Source organism: Mus musculus, chromosome 14 (assembly GCF_000001635.26).
Source record: "Mus musculus strain C57BL/6J chromosome 14, GRCm38.p6 C57BL/6J".
Taxonomy (NCBI): Eukaryota; Metazoa; Chordata; class Mammalia; order Rodentia; family Muridae; genus Mus; species Mus musculus.
The window spans coordinates 101,238,882-101,254,944 of NC_000080.6; the positions used below are offsets into that span (position 1 = coordinate 101,238,882).

General features: G+C 39.4%; 1 long non-coding RNA gene across 1 annotated transcript in view; it reads left to right on the forward strand.

The window, feature by feature from the left end:
• The window catches only part of Gm34361, a 65,599-nt gene that overhangs the window by 37,380 nt on the left and 12,156 nt on the right, over positions 1-16,063 (forward strand). The window contains exon 2 of the long non-coding RNA XR_874904.2: positions 5,464-5,512. This is a non-coding gene — a long non-coding RNA (predicted gene, 34361). The remainder of the gene's footprint in view (positions 1-5,463; positions 5,513-16,063) is intronic.

Here is a 16,063-nt window from a genome sequence, read left to right on the forward strand (position 1 = left end):
TTGTCAATAAGTTCTGGAATCAGCTAAGAGACCAGCCTCTGGGCACACCTGTAAGGAGTTAATTAGATTAGGTTAGCCTCTCGGCATCTTGATTAAGTAACTAAGGTGGATAGATTCACCCTAAAGGAGCATGGCACTATTCACTATTCCCTAGTTTTGGGTCCCACACTACAGAAAAGGAAGGGAGCTAACTGAGCACAAGTGTTCATTATTCACTCCTTCCTGACTGAATGAAAGATGAAGCGCCACTGATAGCTACTGCAGCCATGCTATCTTGATAGACTGTGCCTTCAAACTGTGAGCCAATAAACTCTTCTTGGTTTCTATTGTTGTAGTAAATACTAAACCCACAAGCCCCTTGGGCAAGATCAAGTTTTATTTCATCTTACAAATGCTAATGGAAGCCCATCATTGAGAGAAGTCAGGGCAAGAAGTCAAGCAGAATCATAGAGACAGGATTTGTAGTAGGGTCTATAGAAGGGTGCTGCTTACTGCCTTGCTCTCCATGGCTTGCTTAGTCTACTTTTTTACACAACCATGTCTGTCCAAGACTGGCACTGCCTACTTTGGGCTGGACCTCATACAGTAATCAAGAAAATGCCCTCACAGACTAGCATAACAACCAATGGAATGGATTCATTTTCTCAACCGAAGTTCTTTCTTCCCAGGTGACCGTGGTTTGTGTCAAGTTGACAAGAAAAGCTGAGCAGGACAAGACCTTTCTTTCTTATGTTGGTTTTGTCAGAGGATTTCACCACAGCAACAGGAACAGTAACTAAGAGAGCTATTTACTTTAAGCTCTAAAAATAGTCTACTATTTAAATGTTTATCACCTTAACTCTTTAAGTAATTTCATGCCCACAGAAGAGTTTTCTCTATCAGCAGATGTTTTAGTAAGCCACTAAGAGTCCATTGTTCGGAAGCATTAACTATGCATTACATCAAGGCTTTTATAAATGGCCCCTATCATCAAAGCCCTGTCGTTCCAGCCACTGAAATACTGTGAGCTGAGAGCAAGAATTAAAAACCAAACTAAGCAAACATAATTCTCCTTTTAGAGGTTGTTTGTTATGCTCAGCAAAATGAGCCATAAAACTGAAATTGCAGCAGATCTCTTAGCATGGGGATCCTGTGGAAAGATGAGGTTATTTATTTTTAAAATTGCATTTGAGCTCAATTTAAATTTTATTATCACATAGATCCTAATGTCTGTGGTTCTCCTAAAGCAATACAGAACTCTGACTGACTTGTTCACCATTATGAAGGCATCACAACCTTCAGCATGATTTATAAAGTATTTCATAAATAGGTTTATCGAGTTACAATTTATGTGTAGTAAGTATAGTACATGTATGACCCATAAATGTTTAAAGTGTACAATTTGATAAAGGCTCATACAGATGCAAATCCTTGAGAGTAACAGAATAAACAAAATGGCATATTCCTCATAACGTGTTCACACCCATGTTCATACCTTTTGAGATTTCTGGATGGTGAGGACTACATTTTCCTTCTATTGTTGAACAATATGGCCATTTTAAGGATATATCACAGTTGTATTCGTTCATCTGTTGATAGATTTCAACACTATTTCCGTTTGAACCTTTCAGGGAAAGCTGCAATACATAATTGTTTTATGAGTTTTTATTTGTAAGCTTCTAGGAGTGCACTACTAGGATTTTATAGTGGATGGTTTCTTTTATGATAAACTACTTTCAATGTGATTATGCCATTTTTATATACTTACTAGGCATAAGGTTTTTGTGGGGTTTTCCAATTTCTGAAGTTCAGCCCATAATCAACTAGCACCACTGCTTTTGATGTGTGCCACGGAAGGCAGTCTGTCACAGAGGTGATCCAAGCAAGGCATCTCCTGAGCAGCAGTCTGGCTCTGCTCCTCACTCTTACCCTGACAGTCACAGGCACCACTGGGGACTATTCTTTGTCTGCCAAGACTAGTGTCTCATGACCAGACTCCCTCATGCCAGGAAAGCTTGTCTGTGTGGCTCCCCAGTTAGCTCTATTTCTTCTGTGAAGGAGATTGTTCACGTCTCTAACTCTACTACATAAAAGCTCTGTACGTGTTACCCATTTTTACAAACAAGAAGAGTGGTCACCCCTTGGGAAATTGCACAATGCTGTCCATATAGGTCTGAAAGACCCATAACGTGAGGACTCCCCCACATTCTGACTCAGGAAAGGCAACACGCCAAACCACCCACAAGAAACGGTCTTGCTGCAAACTGCAAGAGGATTTTTTTTTTTATTCAAGAGCGCTCTCGGGCCCACGGTCATACACCACACAGGGGTAGAGGACCGTGGCACCCCGAGTAGCTGGATAAGGGGGTATTTAAAGGGAGAAACCACAACTCAAGGAAGTGGGGAGGGTGTGGTTGGAAAATACCAAAGATACCAGTTAAGAGTCCCAAGGAAGTGCAAAGTCACAAGAGTTGCAAGGAATACCTGGTAATTGTGCAGGTTATCTCTCAAGACAGTTTCTAAGAGACCCTAACAATAGTACATTTTTTGAATTAACACTCTTTGAACCCAGGAAGCGGGTGGGTGGAGGAATGTCGCTATCTGTTTTATGATTAGCATACCTTGGAGCATTGAGTCACAAAGGTCGCATTCCCAAGCCTGGGCCTAAAGGCCTAGAATTTTGTTTTTATGCTATACTTTTTCAGGTCCTGAGTCACTAGCATCCTACTCTACCTTTAGCCCTCCTGGATTTACATTGGTCTAGGGGCAGCTCTCCATATTCCAGTATGGTTAATTGCTTGATGTGTCTTCTGAATATGAGGTTGTCAGTCTCCTGTGTGCTTTTCCTGCTGCTGCTGCTGAGTAGTTTCCAGGTACAAATAGAGAAATTTCAACTGAACATTGACTAAAATGCATATCTAGTTTTCCTCTTACTCGGTACCAAATAACAAGAGAGTAGTGTACAACACTTGAAGAACACATCCTGCCAGATTTCTGTGAGAATTATTCCAGGATCCCATAGTGAGTATTCCCGGGAGTTGTAGGCAGTCCTCTACATAGAAATCTCTCCTGTTATTGTAGGCTACCTCAGGCAACTGTCTCCCTTTAGATTGCTTCTTCCCTTTATGCAGCTTTCCCTCTCTCAAGCTGATAACCGATCTCCTCAGGTTATCTCCACTTCCCACACGCATCCTTTTTTATTCTTCAGAACCTGCTGAGCTCAAGTTGTGATGTTAGCTTGGGATATTGGAAGCCTGGAGATACCAAGTAGGTACATAGAAAACTAGCACCTAGCAGAAGTGACTGGTTCTTAGTGTCTTCAGAACCAGTTACAGCCCAATTCTCTGGTACCTCTTGCAAGACATCCAGAGCTCATATTCATGTCTATCAGTGAATGAAGACAGGTTCACTTGGAGTATTTGTAGCCCAACTTCCTCTTAGCACCACTTAAATAAACAGTGCCTGCTTCTGCCAGCCTGATCCTTATCTTTTCCTGACCTCAATATGATGGATAGAGAGAACACCTTTCTTTCCACACCAACCCTTTGCCACATAGGAAGATGTCAATTAAACCAATGTAAGCAGAACAAGACTATAGCAACATGCCCGGATTTCATGTCCTCAGACAAGATACTGTGAAGGAACATGTGGACACAAGTCAGGAACTATTTAACTATGTCCTGCTCAGATTCACACCACAGATCTTCCTATTGTGGCCTGATCACTCAGTCTCTGGTGCACATGTCTTACTTAGGTTAGAACACAGTCCTCTGTCTCTCAAGAAACTGTTTCAAATAGAGGGAAGTCAAAGACATGTTTGCTCTTGGCTTGGAGAAAGTTACAAAATGTCTTCACTGCTGTGTTCAAATATGTCCTGATGGACAAAGTCTTGAGCTGCACCCTTAAAATCTTCAGACTTATAACCTTCATTTCAATTAATTCATGAAATCTATGCTTCCCAATGTAAAATTAGGTCATACTTGACTGAAAAAAAAATGGTTATAACATGTTTTCTCTTAAAACGTAAGACTGATAATACTCTGCTTCCCTTTCATTGCCAACAGGCAGAAATTGTTTGCAACTCCCAAAGTGAGAGTTTTCAACAATTTAAAGAAATGAATGTCTTTTCCACTGACTGTACATTTATGAATTATGTAAAACACTTCTAGACTTTTATATATTTTACAAATCAGTGGGTCTCTGTCTCTGCTCCTGTGGGAAAATACTTAATAAAATATAAGAGCTAAAACTGAATATAGTCTGCCAGACAATTCCAACCTCCATCAAATCCTGCAGGTTCACATCTTTCATCACCTTGTACATAGTATGCTATTTTTGCAGCCTAAGATGTCTTCAGCATCCTTGTTAATATCCTACATCACTGTTTAACTGCATAGTCATGTCAATAGCATTAGAGGATTAATTTTTTTGTTTTTTGTTTTGTTTTGTTTTGTCTTCATGGATTTCTTTCAGATAATGTCTACTTCTGTATTACAGTTAACATACTTTCCTGTGAAGGTTGTTGTTGTTGTTGTTGTTTTAATTTAAGTTGTTGAGTTCATATTTTTCTCATTTTGCTCATTACTCATCCCCCAAAGCCATGTGATTTGAATTGTGATAGTATATCATCAGGATACTATTCACAAATATAATTGTCTGAAATGCCTTAACAAAGCATATCCACAGATAGGAGCCTACAGCATTTCACTGGACACCCTTTACTTAGAAGTATTTCAACTGTTTCAGTCATGAGTTGAGGGCTCGGTGGACTGCATCTTACAGGCAATGACTACCTTGCTGCCTGCCTTTGTGTGGCTTAATTGGAATCACAGCCACACTGAGTTATCTTTACTTTATTACATTTATATTTTATATACGCGTATGTATATGTGTAGGTGGAAATGTGTTATGACACATGCAGAGATCAGAGAATGAATTATTGGAGTGAGTTCCTTCCTTCTACCTGTGGGTCCTGGGAAATGAACTCAAGTCCCCAGGCTTGGCAGTCTAGTGGTTTTACATGCTGAGCCATCTAACTGGTCCTCATACTGATATTTTTTTCTTCTGTTTATTTAATGTTTTTTTAATTAGGTATTTTCTTAACATATAATAATTAATTTCCTACTACAGTGGTGAAAACATGGCTCGTACCAGTCACTATGGATTGCAAAGCGTCAAATATTTGTCCTCTAGTGGTTAACAGCACAACTTTGCTTAATGTTATCAAAACAGACTAGTTGGTCATTGAGGTTTAAATAACACACACACACACACACACACACACACACACACACTGCTACCTTTTTAGTTCTATTAACCTATTTTGAACATCATATGCTGTTAAAATGGAGATACATATCTCTACAGTATTCCCTTCATCCACAGAATCTTAGGACATTATCAACAAAAGGAAATGGAATTGGTTTCATCTGTATTTTCTGAAGGTACTTCCCTAGCCCCTGACAATTATTTTTCTTTCTTCAGCAGGCAATTTCTCCACTTACGAGGTAATTGTGAAGTATAGCTGAGAGAGGTGAGTACCCCAAAGCTACCTGTTCCCAAACAGAAATGCCCATCGCCGTTGGGGAGTTGTTCTACCAGCTGCATGCTTATTTCTCCTTCCTACCATTAAGTCAGAGAAAGGACTGAGGAACGAGGAGAAGCAGTAGACAGAAGTATCCTGGGGACTGGAACAGAAGAACCTGGGGGAAGAATCAAAGAGTTAATGAGACTTTTGCCAAAGGTCCGAAACTCTGGCATTAAGCCAAAGTTCTTACTTCATTTAAAGTAACAAGCTTCGGGGTGTAGCTTGTTAAGTTATTTGGAAACTTTCCCAGTGCTGAAAAAAATGGTCCTTTCCTTCTTCTTCTTCTTCTTCTTCTTCTTCTTCTTCTTCTTCTTCTTCTTCTTCTTCTTCTTCTTCTTCTTCTTCTTCTTCTTCTTCTTCTTCTTCTTCTTCTTCTTCTTCTTCTCTTCTTCTTCTTCTTCTTCTTCTTCTTCTTCTCTTCTCTTCTTCTTCTTCTTCTTCTTCTTCTTCTTCTTCTTCTTCTTCTTCTTCTTCTTCTTCTTCTTCTTCTCCTTCCTCTTCTTCTCTTATTCTACTTTATTTCAGGCCTCCCTTTCTCACACAGGTGACCGAGGGCTTTCTGAATCTAACAGCTGCCTGTCTACCCTAAGATGACCCTTGCCAATTCTCTCCTTAACTTGAAACCACCTACAGGAATAACTGTGAAACTCCTAGCATGCATTCACAGTATTATTTCTTACCATGTCTTCCTGTGAGTCCAACATCCTGACCATAGCATCCTAGGGAGAGGACAATGTTTTCCATATCACCCTGTCTCTGCTTCTTTCAAAAAAAAAAAAGGCCCTTTTAACTTCTCAGTAGGGTGCTTTCTAAGTGAGTCTTCAAGAATGTATTACATGCTTCTCTTCCATATTCTCCCAGTTCTCTGAGGCAGGACTCTTTCCTCGGACTTTTTGAGACATAGCATAGCTATTTCTTTTCATGTTTCACTGTCTGACAGTATAAGCCCCTTGAGGGACCAACCATGCTTCATCCAAGCATCCATGGCTACCTGTGATCCTGGAGCCTCCCACATGGCCCAGGCTGAGTAGTAATTAATGAAGAGTGTGTAGATAAGCGAACACTTTCAAAACAGCCTGCTCCCTTCTCATAACCACAATATCAATCTTAAACTCAAATCAGACTTTAATCATATTTATTTAATCCTTCCTGACATTGGATGTGGTCAGATCATCTGAAATTTCTCTACCTCCAATTTACAGGATCTCTAATGTCATCATTTGAAATCCATTTTAAATAGCTCTTTTCTTCTGGTTTACCTCAAGTCAAATGAGAGGTAGATTAAGCCAAAAGATGGCTGTGCCTGCTTTCACATCTGTCAACGCCGCTCTTCCCACTGGGGCTATTTCTGCTTCACAGCCATTCCCCTGCACACATGGCTGAATCTTCCCCCAAGGGTCCCTTCTTGATTAGCCGTGTGCCCATCACTGCATTTGCGACTGTCACTGCCAGCTCTCCTGTTGAATCCCGTTTGCTCGTTCTCTACCTAATGCTTCTTTGTCTCACAAGCCTCAGGTCTCAGCAGCATATAAAGTCACAGGAGGGGAACTGGTAACCAAAAACCCTAAAGCATAGCCCAGCTCCGACATCAACCAACAGAGTGACTTAGAATGAGAAAGGACATGTCCCTGCTGGTAGAGAATATTTACTTTTGCTCTTATTCTAACTGTCAAAACATCTGGTAGGTTCTGTCACGATTTATCTATTTAACAAGATAAATTGGGCTGTGGAGATGCTCGGTCAGAACAGCACTTGTCTTACAAGCACAAAAGCATCACTTTGATCCCCAAACCAGTATAAAAATATTTTAAGAGCTAGGTATGGGAACATGCACATAGTGTCAACACTGTGGAGGATCCTGGGGGCTCGCTGGCCAGCCAGTCTAACCTTATCAGTGAGTGCTAGGCCAGTAAGGAGTGACAAAACAAAAAGAAAGACTTAAAGAACAATGCCTGCAGGTGTCCTCTGGTCAGCACACACGTATACATTCACAAGTGCACCTGAAGACACCCTGCCCCACTGACACACACACACATACACAGGAGAACCTGAATCTAAAGTGCATTTCCCATTATCACATGGTGGCCTGTGACCTGTGGACCCCAAAAAGCAGCAACCCAGGTTCAACGAGAGAGACCAACGCTCACATCCTGACTTTTACCACCAGTTTCTTAGTCTATCTCTAGTAAATTAATCATGTCAAATAACAGTTGTATGCTTATTAAAATGCACCTTGTGCCACCATCTGTGCAGGAAGGGTGTGACAGAGAAGTGGCACCATGAACAGATAAAATATATGGATGGAGACAGACACATGGTCAATGTTCAGTAAGTGGCTAAGTCCTACTGTGTAGCAGTGACATCAGGCCTGTTATAAAGTCTATATTCCGAGGACCAAGATGACTCATTTCTCAGGTAAATTAATTCCTCCACTGAACAAGAGAATGAATGTGATTGCCCTGAGATCCACAGAGACCTGGCTTCTCCTTTGTCTTAATCATTTCCTGCAGCTTGTTGTTTAGCCTCCAAACTTCAGCTTCCCCAGCTATCAAATAAGAAGGGGAAGTACGGAGCTTTTCTGACTCCTCGGCTTTCAAAGCCTGATTAAGGTTTCAGTAATTGTCTTACATAAGGGAATTACTGTACAGGGTAACTGCTTAACACTCCTTCACCACTTTCACCACACACACACACACACACACACACTGGAAGGATATATATATATATATATATATATATATATATATATATATATATATATATATATATATATCCAGAAAAGGTACTTTACTGCTTGCCAACACACTTAAATCATATCATATTATTCATGTTTGGGTTCCCATTCATGAAGTCAGCCCTAACAAAGCATGTTCCGTGTTGGGAAATTGACTGGCATGTTTCCTAGCCTAAAATGATAATAATTAACAACAACAACAACAAAAGATACCTACGTCCCAAATTCCTGCTGCTTACAGAAAATTGGATCTAGCATAAACTGTACCTGGTTATTCCTGACAGCAGGCTGCGTGTCTTTAGGCAGAAGTTGGGGCTTCTAAGAAACCTCATCCCATGAGTACAGTAGGAGGCTCATGGTGCTCTGAGAGTACACTAGGGTTGCCATACAACCTGATACCCTGCATACCTGTGTTCTGTACCACATACATGCTACTTTGCCCATGCATGGCTTAAGCACAAGTAAAGTTGGACTGATACATAGGCCATTTTTATTATTTATGGTTTTAGAGCTTTATTGTACAAAGGCAGAGAGAAAGAAAGAAGGTAGAAAGAGGGAGAGAGGCCAGCCATTGCCATGTGGAGAGAAGGGGGAAGGGAGAGAGAGAAAGAGGGCTAGAGATGAGAGTAAGAAAGGTGAAAGCCTAAAGCACGGGCCATATTTATATATTATTTTGGCAATTTCCAATAGACAGGGAAACCATATTGTTTTGCAAAAAGTGGGAATGGGGGTGGGGGGCTGGAACGACTGATTCCATGCAAGCTACAAAAACAAATTCGGTTACTAGTTACTATTAAAAAAAAAAATCAGTTACCTAAAATTTCAACCTATGAAGAGAAAGACAGTTGTTTTCTTGGGGTATTGTTGGTTGATTGGGTTTTACTTGGATTTTTTTTTCTTCCTGTTTATCTCTTGATTCAGAGGTTCAAGTCTAAAAGCAGTCACCTTTTAGAAAATCTAAGGAGTCCCACATCCTAGTACCAGAGACAAGAAAGTGTCAGGTCAAAGCCACTCACTTCACAATTAGAAAGCATGTAAGAGAACAGAAAGAGGCTGGAGTCCCAGTGTCCCAGTTAAGGCCATACCCCCAGTATTCAACAAGTCACCCACAAGACCCTGGCTCTTAGAGTTTCTACTTTCTCCCAGAAGGGCCACAATCAGAGCTCAGTCTATGTTAGGCTTTGGGAGACATTTAATAACCTAATTACAGCCCCTTCTTTACCTCTGTGGAAACCAGAAGGGATCCAGTGAAGTGGTACTGAGAGTAACACGAATATGTACAGCTCCACTTGTCTTTTCTACCTTCATGAAACTATCCCTGCCAGGGCCACCTCCTCCACCTGCTCAGGCAGCCCCACCCCTCAGATTCTGGCCTGCTTGGACTATACGTTTGTCTACATCCTTCCATCCTCTTCATCTCTAACAATGTGTTGGCATCTTATTGACACCTTGAGTCACTCTCCCTTTTTCTTCTTCCAAGGCCCATTAATCCTGAGGAGAGGCCATTTCTCTACTGATTCCACTTGGTCTTTATAAATCACTAAAGCTTTCTCTGCTAACATCTCAATTTCCAAAGCTGAAATGAAAATTCTTTCACAATATGCCCACAGCGGCTTCCTGAGGTTTCCCAAGCTATTGAAACTTAGCCCCACCACTCACAGCAACCTTCTTGGATTAGTTCCCTCTATTCTGATAGAGGAATTCTTTTATCTGATAGTGCTGTTTTTTTATTGTTTCTGTAATAGATCTGATCATATTCTCATTTTTTGTTTCTTGACTAGCTTTTAAATGTCAGTATTCACCAGGATTCCATATTCAGCCATCTTGATAATGGCTGGATTCTGATGATCAATGTAGTTACAACTTGGTTGCAACAATGAGTTAGACAATATCTGGCATTTATTATTCTTCCAATAAACAGTAGTTATAACACCTCTTCAACTTCATCTCTCACCACCTATGGCCACAAAAACTCATATGCCAATACACAGAACAGAGTGTATACTTTCAGATGTGTCTTAATATTTCTGCAGACATTGTCTTCCTCCTGAAATCCCTTGGCCTCTCACCCAAGAATTTTACAGAACATTTCAACACCTGTTAAGTATGACCTTCTCCTTGAAGCCTTTCTAGATCTCCCGTCAGAATCTCACTCTAGTCAACAGATTACATTGTTGCTTCCATAAAATAAGTGCTTTATGTCTTAAGTAACAGTGTGGCCTCTGTAAAAGCTAGGGCTTTGGTTTACACATTCCATCTAAGAAGTCCATTCAAAGGAAAGCCAGACAATCAAAGGATTTAAAATATGATTCTGATTTGAATTTACTGCTTTCCATATATAATTGCTATATATTTTATAGTCCATGAAAGCACTTCTGCAAAACTTTTAAAAAAATGCTTCTTTATAATTTTTAGTGACCCTTGAGAAATTCACTCGTTAAACCCCCTGATACTCTCCCACTCAGCCCACATACATTGTGTTTCCAGCTTTATAATTTTAAGGTTGGTTTAACCACCTAACTCTTTTTCCTTCATGAACACATTCTTGATTCTGCATTTTCCAAACTTGAGAAGCTCTCTGGAGAGGAGAACTGTTCAGATGTCACGGGATGAGTAGCATGAGAGTAGGGTAGAGAGCAAGCTAATGATACCCATACAAGAGAACTAAAATCATCACAGCGTTAACCTGGGATTTCTTCCTCTTCCTTTGAAATGGCACCACAAGATACATTTGGTCCTTTGTACCCTCAAATGCACATAATTCATGCATCTGTTTGTGCAACATGTTTTATGCATCAGAGATTATAGAAAAATGAAATGCTATAAAAGGGGAAGAGAAAGAAAAAAGGAACAGGGAACAGAATACTTCTCTCCCTGATTTTCCATCCATTACCAAGGTCACTATGTCTAACACATGAAAGATAGACATTCATGCCAACCCCTCCCCAACTTATTCATTTACACATAGAAACTGTTTTCTATTACACAGCAACTGGCTGTATAAAAATTCACAGGTAACTCACCAAAGCTTTTCTTCACCTATATGTTATAATCAGTAGTTTGAGTTGTGAAAAGAAATGTATAACAGTTACATTAATAAAAGATTATTCTTCAATTTTTAAAATGATTTAAGATGGCTGTTTCTATATTAAGGTACAATTTACCTGTTGTCATGGTTTGAATATGCTTGTCACAGGGAGCAGCACTATTAAGGTATGGTCTTATTGGGATAGGTGTGTCACTTTGGGCCTCAGCTTTAAGACAGTCATTCTAGGCATAGGGCACACAAACAGCAGAGTAGATGGACACAGGAGCCTTCCAGCCAACATTTGCACCCCAGAGCTAAGGTTGTACCACAGCCATCCATACGCAAATCCCTCCCAGGAGAGAAGAGATGCGCCTAAGATCACAGGCTCACAGGCCCACAAGAGGAGCAAGCTCCACTCAGAGACAGCAAGACCAATCAACACCAGAGGTACCCAGATGGAAAGAGACAAGTCCAATAACACGAGCAACCGAAACCACGATTACTTGGCATTACCAGAACCCAGTTCTCCCACCATATCAAATCCAGGATACTCCATAATACCAGAAAAGCAAGATTCAGATTTAAAATCACTTCTCACGATGCTGTTAGAGGACTTTAAAAAGGACGTAAATGACTCCCTTCAATTACCATAAACATATAAACTAAGATATTCCATGAAAAAACAAATTTACACAATATCTTTCAACAAATCCAGCCCTACAAAGAATAATAAAGGGAAAACTCCAACACAAGGAGGGAAACTATGCCCTAAAAAAGCAAGAAAGTAATCTTTCAACAAACCCAAAAGGAGATAGCCACACACACATAATTCCATCTCTAACAACAAACAGCTTGTTTCTTAGGACTCTTTGCTTGGAAAAAAAATTCAACCCTTTTACTCTGAGGTAGTGTCTATCTTTGTCACTGAGGTGTGTTTCATGTATGCAGTAAAGTGCTGGGTCCTGTTTATGCATCCAGTCTGTTATTCTATGTCTTTGGGGTGGGGGTGGGGGATTGAGTCCATTGATGTTATGATATATTAAGGGAAAGTGATTGTTGCTTCTTGTTATAGTGAGAGACTTCAACATCACAATCTCAGTAATGGACAGATCATGGGAAATATAATCTAAACAGAAATACACTGAAACAAACAAGTTATGAAAGAAATGGACTTAACAGATATCTATAGAACACTTCATCCTAAAACAAATAACTATACCTTCTTCTTATCACCTTATAGTATCTTCTCCAAAACTGACCATTTAGTTGGTCACAAAACAGACCTCAACAGATATAGGAAGATTTAAATAATCCCATGCATCTTATTAGATCACCAGGGAATAAGGCTGATGTCATGGTTTGTATAATCTTGGACCAGGTAGTGGCCCCATTTGGAAGTGTGGCCTTGTTGCAATAGGTGTGACCTAGTTGGAGTAGGTGTGTCACTGTGGGTGACCCTCACCCTAGTTGCCTGGAAGTCAGTCTTCCACTAGCAGCCTTTGGATGAAGATGTAAAACTCTCAGCTCTGCCTGTGCCATGGCAGCCTGGATGCTGCCATGCTCCCACCTTGATGATAATGGACTGAACCTCTGAACCTGTAAGTTAGCCCCAATTAAATGTTGTTTTTTATAAGACTTGCCTTGGTCATGGTGTCTGTTTACAGCAGTAAAACCCTGACTAAGACAGCTAGTCTTCAATAACAATAAAAACAACAGAAAGCCCACATACACATGGAAGCTGAACAAATATCTGCTCAATGATAATTTGGTCAAGGAAGAAATAAAGAAATAAATTAAAGACTTTTAGAATTTAATGAAAATGGAGGCACAACATACTCAAACTTATGCAACACAATGAAAGCAGTGCTAAGAGGAAAACTCATAGCCCTGAGTGCCTCCAAAAAGAAACTGGAGAGAGCATACACTAGCAGCTTGACAGCACATCTGAAAGCTCTAGAACAAAAGGAATCAAATTCACCCTGAGGAGTAGACAGAAGGAAATAACCAAACTGAGAGCTGAAACCAACCAAGTAGAAACAAAAAGAACTATACAAAAGTCAACAAATCCAGGAGCTAGTTCTTTGAGAAAATCAACAAGATAGATGAACCCTTAGCCAGACTAACCAGAGGGCACAGATACAGTATCCAAATTAAAAAGATAGAAATGAAAAGGGAGATATGACAACAGAAATATAGGGAATTCAAAAACTCATAAGATCCTATACAAAAGCCTATACTCAACAAATCTGGATGAAATGGACAATTTTTTAGACAGATACCAGGTACCAAAGTTAAATCAGGATCAGATAAACAGTCCCATAACCCCTAAAGAAATAATAGAATCATTCATTCATAGTCTCCAAGTCTCCGAAGCCAAAAAAAAAAAAAAAAAAAAAAAAAAAAAAGTCGAGGACCAGATGGTTTTAGTGCAGAGTTTTATCAGACCTTCAAAGAATACCTAGTACTAATACTCTTCAAACTATTCCACAAAATAGAAACAGAAGGAACACTACCCAATTTGTTCTATGAAGCCATAATTATGCTTATATGTAAACCACACAAAAAGCCAACAAAGAAAGAGAACTTCAGATCAATTTCACCTATGAATATCAATGCAAAAATATTCAATAAAATTCTAGCAAACCAAATCCAAGAACACATCAAAAAGATCATTCACTACGATCAAGTAGCCTTCACCCCAGGAATACAGGGATGGTTCAATATTTGGAAATCCATCAACATAATCCACTATATAAACAAACAAAAAAAAAACTACATGATCATTTCATTAGATGCTGAGAAAGCATTTGACAAAATTCAACATCCTTTCATGATAAAAGTTTTTGAAAGATTAGGAATTAAAGGTCCATACCTAAACATAGTAAAAGCAATATACTGTAAACCAGTAGCCAACATCAAACTAAATGGAGAGAAACTTGAAGCAATCCCACTAAAATCAGGAACTGGACAGGGTTGCCCACTCTCTCTCTACCTATTCAATATAGTACTCGAAGTTCTAGCCAGAGCAATTAGACAAGAAAAGGAGATCAAAGGGATAGAAATTGTAAAGGAAGAAGTCAAAATCTCACTAGTTGCAGATATGATAATATATATATATATATATATATATATATATATATATATATAACCCCAAAAATTCCACCAGAGAACTTCTAAACCTGATAAACAACTTCAGCAAAGTGGCCGGATATAAAATTAACTCAAAGAAATCAGTGGCCTTCCTCTATTCAAATGATAAACAGGCTAAGAAAGAAATTAGGGAAATGACACCTGTCATAATAGTCACAAATAATATTACATACCTTGGGGTGGCTCTAACCAAGCAACTGAAAGATCTGTATGACATGAACTATAAGTCTTGGAAGAAAGAACTTGAAGATTTCAGAAGATGGAACGATCCCCCATGCTCATGGATTGTCAGGATTATTATGGTAAAAGTGGCCATCTTGCTAAAAGCAATCTACAGATTCAATGCAATATCCATCACAATCCCAACTCAATTCTGCATAGAGTTAGAAAGAGCAATTTGCAAATTCGTTTGGATCAACAAAAAAACATAGGATAGCAAAAACTATTCTCAACAATAAAAGAACTGCTGGGGGTATCACTATCCCTGACCTCAAGCTGTAGTTGAGCAATAGTGATTTAAAAAAAAAAAAACAAACCAAAAAACTGCATGGTATTGGTAAAGAGACAGGCAGGTAATTCAATGGAACAGAATTGAAGGTCCAGAAATGAATCCACACACCTATGGTCACTTGATCTTTGACAAAGGAGCTAAAACCATCCAGTGGAAAAAAGACAGCATTTTCAACAATTGCTGGTTTAACTGGAGGCCAGCATGTAGAAGAATGGAATTTGATCCATTCTTATCTCCTTGTACAAAGCTCAAGTATAAGTGGATCAAGGACCTCCAAATAAACCTAGAAACATTGAAACTAACAGAAGAGAAAGTAGGGAAGAGCCTTGAACATATGGGCACAGAGGACAATTTCCTGAACAGAACACCAAAGGCTTATGCTCTAAGACCAACAATCAACAAATGGGACCTCATAAAATTGCAAAGCTTCTGTAAGGCAAAGCATACTGTCAATAGAAAAAACAGCAACCAACAGATTGGGAAAAGAGCTTTACAAAACCTATGTCTGATAGAGGGCTAATATCCAATATATACAAAGAACTCAAGAAGTTAGACTTCAGAGAACCAACTAACCCTATTAAAAATGTGGTACAGAGCTAAACAAAGAATCTTCAATTGAGGAATGGCTGAAAAGCACCTAACGAAATGTTCAACATCCTTAGTTATCAGGAAAATGAAAATCAAAACAACCCTTAGATTCCACCTTACATCAGTCAGAATAGTAAAGACCAAAAATTCAGGTGACAGCCGAAACTGGCAAGGATGTGGAGAAAAAGGAACACTCCTTCCATTGTTCGTGGTAGAGATAGGTAAGAAGGGATGTTGTAAAAAAAGGCCTCACACCTATTCGCTCTCATAGCAGAGTGAGGAGCACTCTCTAGCATGATCATCCTCTCTAAGCCTACTTTATTTTATTTTAACACATTCCTGAGTATTCTTTTTCTCTTCTTACAACCTCTCAGCCCCTCTATTGCCTTCCCATTCCATTTGTATCCAAATCTAGCGCTCCTATTCTGAGCTTTTATTTCAGTCTCTCACTGTTGCCCCTTTTTGTGCTTTCCTTTCTACCGTGTG